The 6816-nt window shown below is 40.0% G+C and overlaps 1 long non-coding RNA gene across 2 annotated transcripts in view; it reads right to left on the reverse strand.

Annotated features, from left to right (window-relative positions):
• Positions 1-1608, reverse strand: part of LOC148188125 (uncharacterized) — a 38513-nt gene extending 36905 nt beyond the window's left edge. For both annotated transcript variants that reach the window (XR_015778203.1, XR_015778202.1), the window contains exons 1-3: positions 1571-1608; positions 1410-1464; positions 235-392 (exon numbers count right to left, since the gene is read on the reverse strand). This is a non-coding gene — a long non-coding RNA (uncharacterized LOC148188125). The remainder of the gene's footprint in view (positions 1-234; positions 393-1409; positions 1465-1570) is intronic.
• Positions 1609-6816: the final 5208 nt, after the last annotated feature.

Below are 6816 nucleotides of genomic sequence, written 5' to 3' on the forward strand. Positions count from 1 at the left end.
ATTATGCAGAAGATCACTGTAACAATTCATTTTATTACACACACGATGCCATGACTTTTTTCCAAAACTTTCAATGATTTTTACTAATTCCATGACCTCTGCAGGCCTGGAAAAAGATTGTGAAGTTCCACAACTTTTCCAGGTTTTCTTTGACCGTGGGAACGTTGTTAAACACTAATGTGTCACAGTCAGGATGAGGGGAATTACTCAAGCAAAGGTAAAGAAGAGACCTACAGTCAAACAAAGAGGCCCCTGCTGGTGAGCAGGTCAAATCCAGAAACAGGTAACAAGGATCAGAACCAGCTTCAGGTTCAGACGGCTGGAAAGCAAAGGAGCAGGCAGCACGATGATCTGGCAGGGAGTGACAGGAGATGGGCGGGTGCACTGCCAGGCTGATTAGAAAAGATGGAGAGCAGGTCAGTCACGTGACAGAAAAGGCAGGACGGGGTTATTGCAGGTGAGGGAGCAGGGACAACTGAGCAGACAACTTCATATTGTCAAGTCATTGTGCATTTTTTTTGTTCCAAACCTGCTGAGGGACTGCAGATGCAAATTAGCTCTAAACTATAATCTGGTACAAATGGTAACAACTATGATTTAAACTGTAATGGTCACATTTAAATAAAATAAATAAAATAAATACTGGGATGCAGCCAGAGTGCAGCCAACCCCATTCCAGTCAAAGTCACAAAGTCAAAATATCCAAGTCGAAATTTACAGCTTTTGACCTCAAAGTGTGCTCAATGCCAAACATCAGCTAAATACATGGCTGACTGCAAGTGTGCACACAACTGAACTCTATGAAAAACATTGTTTAACATTAATAAAATTAATTTACATGCAGAGCAGGTTTAGCTAAATATGTTTGTTTGTATTATTTGAACCCACACAGAAACCAAATATGATACAAGCATAAAATAATAATAATAAAATACTGTAATGGTGGATTTCTACTCTAAATGCATTCATAAATCACTATCATTTTTAAAAAAAATAAGGATACTTTTTGTTTTTTTCTCTGTCCATTCCAATAGACGGAGAATCTGAACACAGAAATCACCTGATAATAAAAATGACAATAAATTGTCTTAACACACCTCTTTCATTTTTTTTTAACAAAACACAAGTGTTTATTTTTTTATGAATAGTTAACTTAAATGCAGAAAAAAGAGATGCTTTGAAACACATTGTATTTTGTATTGTATTTGTCACTAGGACTCAAAATATCCTCAATTTCTTGAGTATCTCTCGAAAAAAGTAAGATGAAACACTCCTGAGATTTATATTCCGTGATCATAATCAATAAATTATAAACATTATAAACAGATTGCATCATTAGTAAATCAAATCTGAAGTGACTTTCTCTATTTAAACTATCCATCCAAGATTAATTTTCTAATAATACTCACATTTACCAACTGGAATTCAGGGGACAGATGTTTTTGAAAAACTCCGGAGTAAAAGCTGTCAACATTTCGGATATTTCGACATGTATAAGTGTTATAACATCTTACTTCAAACATATTTTAAAAACAAATTACATACTTTAACAATATAGCCTAAAATGTACCTTCCACTTTCTCCTCTCCTCACAGTCCGCCATGCTTGTCAAGAAAGAGGGCGTGGCCTTACCGCAGTCCCCTTTGGTGACGTTGCACACTGTGATTGGCTCATAGACATCCAATCAGATAAAGTCTGAGCATTTCGGCGAGTTCAGACATAAGTAATCATAGATCCAGACATCATAAAAAAAGTTATGTCCATTAGAAAAGACCTGAACAGGTAAATTAGCTGATTCTATTGAATGTCGTTGTCAGACAGATCTCTTAATGCTTATTTTAGTGCTTGTAAATTGTTTTTTGTGTCCTTTTGTGTCTCTGTCTTCATTTTTGTGTTTTTTTCACTGCTGACTGTCTTGGCCAGGTCTCCCTTGAAAAAGAGATCTAAATTTCAGTGGGACCAACCTGGTTAAATAAAGGTTAAATAATAAAAAAATAATTAAAATAGTTAAATACAGGCAAATATACTTTACGTTTCCTTTCAGTTGATTGTTTCACCACGCTTTCACGGGTGCTGCCGTTGTTGAGTGATGAACAGCTGCTCCTTCATGATTTATGCTGCGTTACAGAAAACTCAGAATTTGAGATTATTCCTGGAAAAATTACTACTACTGGAAAAAGTACAATGGAGTCAGAGTTCATACTTGTGAACGCTGGACAAATCCAGGTACTCCGACTTCAGCTTCGACTTCATATTTGTATGTATTTCATTAAAATATTACATCTCCAAACACATCAGCTAGTGAATGACATGTTTTGACACATTTCCAAATATAAAAATGTATACTGTATAATAAATGTATGGAGATGTATAAATATATGTAAAGTAAAATGTATAATCGTGTTACATTATGCATAGTTATTTCTGTTTTGCTCATATGTACAAGGAGGCGGCCCCGCTGACGGTTCATGGACAACCACCGACACACCAGTTTGTCAGTGTCTGTCTGGTTTTTCCTTTACATTTGGTGTTTTGCACCTGGAACAATTGGAAGTCGAGTGTCAGAAATTTAAACTGGGAAATAACGACCTTCGACTTTGAATGGAAAGCAGCATTATCCCAGTTTACAGGTAGAAACTTTGACTTTAAGTGGCATTAAAATGTACTTTTTTTAGTAGGGGGTCAATAATGAAATGACTGTATCAAAATAAATACCATGGTCTGAAAATTAGGACCCAGACCCAGAGATAAAAGCTAAAATCATGTCCCTGAAAGTTTTCTTTGCATACTCTGTATGTGTTAATTTTAATCAGCTTAAAACAGTAGTCAGAGCTGTGTATGCTGAAGATAATTTTGTATATGTGATTGTTTCGAAACCTTTTTTTTGTATGTGTTTACTTAAAACGAATCCAAACTAAAAATGATCTTAGTTGTGCAGTCCTCTGTGTATGATCAATTAGGGATTTCCAGTTTTCTTTCTGCGGTCAACAAAACCCTGATTTTTCAAAGATAATCAAACAAGGAATTCATTTTCATCAAAAATCCTTTTCTCACAGCGTTTGATGCCAAAAAATGAGAAGCTCACAATCAACACAGTTTCGCCATCTTCATCACGTCCGGAGGCTTCCTCTAAGGCGTTTTAAACTGAACAAAACAGATTGCTTTACAGAAAAATTAATACAAGTGTTTGAAGTAAGAGATGAGGAGCTTACAGACAGACTGTACAGTGGATCAACAATCAAAGAATAGCAAATCTTTTGAGCCGTCCCACCAAATACCACCCAAGTCACAATACCACCCAGCTTGACAGAGAAACACAATTCATCATCAGCTGAAGATGACTCCTCTGTGTTTTGTTTCAACGTAGTTTTCACTCTGTAAATTTACGACGCTGTGGTTGCTGGTTGTGTAAGTGACCCCCGGGTGAGGAAGTAGCTCTGTGTGTCTGCGCTACACGCCCTCGTTGGTCTACGTCTGACCTCAGCGCTGTTCTTAATCTCAACGGGATGACAGAACTGCTGAGGAATTTCTCTGCTCTGTGCCTAAACCAACCTGTCAAGACGCTCTTTTTAGGCTGAGCACGTTCCTCCGTTACGTCCCCGCCGGCTCTCACGTGGCCCAGCTTTGTTGAAATATGACCTGCAAATACCAGACCCTGCCCTTAGTAACCTCTCCAAACACTGCCCACCTACGTGCAGATGCATCCGGAAAATGTCTCTCCTTGCCACAGTTTGTTCAGTGTAGGCTGCAGGCAGATGGCAAAACGCTCCTCACCTTACCTACCTGCACGCTGGATCCTGTTTGTTGAAGCCAAATGAGAGGTGCCAGCCTGACTTATTTCTCTGGCCTCTGCCAGCGCCTTTCTGTGCTTGTGTGAGGCTAACGCGAGACTCCGTCCAGATGTTGGTGCGAAGCTCCACAGCTGAGCAAACAGTCGGTGTCTTCTCTACAGCATGACATGTTTAAAATGACATGCTGGTCCAAAAAGTTGGAGACCAGCTGAGCTCCGAGAGCGCAGTCAGCCAAACACTCATCACCTGATCGGCTTGTTAGAACAGCTTAAAGTTCAACATCCCTTGAATTTTTATTGGCTCCGGGGATGGCAATGTTGGTTTGACTTGAAGTGAGTGAAAAAACAAAGTCAAGAGAGTGAAAAGTTGGAGAAAATCAGAGAATTGATGCCAAACAGTGAGACAAACAAAGGATTTCAGCAGAATTGTTGATTTTATAGACTTACTATTGACTGTAATAAAAGAAATCTTTCTTGGTCAGTTAAGGTTGTGGATAATGATGTCGGTCTGTCTCTCATTTGATACACCACTTTGGTCCAGGCTGAAAAAACTACTGCCATGAAGTTTTGTGCTGATATTCATGTTCCCCATAGGATGAAGCCTGATCACTTTGGTAACACCTGACTTTTCTTTTAGTGCCTCCATGAGGTTTCATTTTTTGTTTTTTTAGCCTGCCATGACTTACATGTTCTTAAAAAATATATAAATGGCAATAAAAATGGTTTAAATTACTGCAGAGCACGTGTCTGGTTACCACAGTTATCAAAAGTGCCCAAACAAAATGAAGATTCAGTCCCATTTGCTAGAGCGGAGCTATTTGACAAGTTTGGAGTGAGATCGGGCTGCATATTTATGTTTATTTCTTTGTGCAAAAGCACATGGTTAGGTTCAGGCAACAAAACCACATGGATAGGTTTAGAAAAAAAACATCATGGTTTGGCTCAACATTCATAGGAGAAGCGAAGCAGAAGGTCCTGGGTGAAAGTCCAGGGTTTGTTGGACCCATCTTCCTCCCGACCTGCCCACCCTATATGGACTTTCCAGCACCTTATATTACCTTCTTATTGACATTAACAGCTGAAGCACCGGATGGCTTGTCATACTGCTGTGAAAAGTGCGGTGGCAACCAGGGGCATTTCAAACCGACGTTGTCTGGCAGCGTTATAAGCTGCCGTCAGCCGGCGGTCTATCATACCGCTGCAATAGATGACTATTTCCAGCAGTGTCTGATACAGATATTACTGACCAAGCTGCCGTATTTGACGAGTTGGGAATGACAACAGGCTTTTCCTCTGTCTTTCGGAAAGCCGACTTCAGAGGACGTTCCAACTGAAATTTGCAACTTGGAAATTCCTGTTTCCCAGTTCATACGGGACGCGCCAGCTCACAGAGCAGCCTCACTTGCATGAATGCAGACTCTTTAATTGTTTCACCGCTGTTCGGATTTAAACTTAAGCCCTCCGCTACTGCAATCGTTTGCTGAAATAGTTCGTGCGAGTAAATATTGTCCTGAAAATTCCCAGACAGACAAGAACAGAGTCGACTCAATGGGAGTCGGGGGGGATTTTCCAGACACTTTAAATAACATTGACAATCTACGCTGGCAGGGGAGCACCTTGGTGACTTCCAACGTAAACCATTTCAATTGCACTTAATCTCCCCGGTTCACTGCTGTCTTAAGCTGAGTCTGAGCTCTGTTTCGTTGTAAATACCCAACATCTGTGCATTCAACAGTGCATACATTGTCTGGAGCCTACGTGATTTCCAGCACATCGTTCAAAACCACCTCATGATATATAAAGCTTGTTTGAGAGAGTGACTTGTCGGGAGGTAAAAACATCTTTGAATCAGGTGAAGCAGTGGCCAGTCCAGAGAGAAAACAATCTACACAGGTGTAGCGTTCCTCCTGTCCTTCTTTAGCTGTTTGAAACAGTCTAGTGCTTCCTGCCAAAACACATTTGTCCTTAAAACATCTTTGGATGACTTGCTAGAGATTTTCTCCGGCGGGTTGTCTCAATCCTCCCACTCACATAAAATATCCTGGTGCAATTAAAACGGCTGTCGTCTCAGACAATCCCCAGTGGACGTGAATGAAGCCATGATGCGATGAATTCTGAGCCAGAAAGGAGTCTTTTCCAGCAGCTGGGAGAGACGCTTCTCTTTACATGCACAGAGGAGGAGGGAGCGAGAAAAGGCCTCCATTCATGCTGCCCTGGCTGTGTTGTAGTAGATATGGCACGGCCGTATAAGATCCTGTGGCTTGTGTCTTCACAGAGGCCTGTCAACAAACATGCCGCCAGCGTCTGCCTGCGGTCCTGTTTGTCTCTGAGGCCGCAATCTACACGCATCAGTCAAAGTAAAGCTTCTCCATTCAGCAGGACAAAGTACAGATCCCGTCCTGCACAGCGCTGTGATACTTTCTATGAACAAGACGCTTTTGTCCGCCAACAATTCTGAATTTAAAACTGTTTAAAGAATCTAATGGTCCTTCGTATTTCCATGATACAGCACTGACTTGAGCTGCAATTTAAAGAATAACTCCAGACGTCAATGAATGAACGGCAACTGATATTCTGGTATTTTAGAAGATTGACGCCTGTGTTAAACTCTTTTAAACCAGGGCTGACATCACTTTTTTGGTGCTGCATTTGGAAGCTTTTCACAAGTATTTAAACCTTTGAACCATGAGCAAATTGGTTTGAATTCTTTCAAAGATATAAGAAAAAAAGGCAATGAGCAACTTGGCAAGAAATGTCCTGTAAACTGCAAGAAATTAGTAAATTTAGATTTTTTTTTTAACTTGGGAAAAATGTCCAGAAAACTTTATTTATAATTATCAAATGTATTCTTTTTTTTATTTCTTACTTTCCTTTTTTTGCTACTAATTTTCAGATAATTTTCTTGTACTTTCCCTGATTTCTTGCTAATTTCTGACAGCTCCTTCTGAAGTTGCCTTCTCCCCATGTTTTTGAAATACATTAAGCCAGTTGGCCGAGGTTTTAAAGGGTTAAAATTAAAAGGAAAA

The sequence above is a fragment of the Plectropomus leopardus genome, chromosome 12 (genome assembly GCF_026936395.1).
Source record: "Plectropomus leopardus strain MGB_pleo_1.0 chromosome 12, ASM2693639v1, whole genome shotgun sequence".
Taxonomy (NCBI): Eukaryota; Metazoa; Chordata; class Actinopteri; order Perciformes; family Serranidae; genus Plectropomus; species Plectropomus leopardus.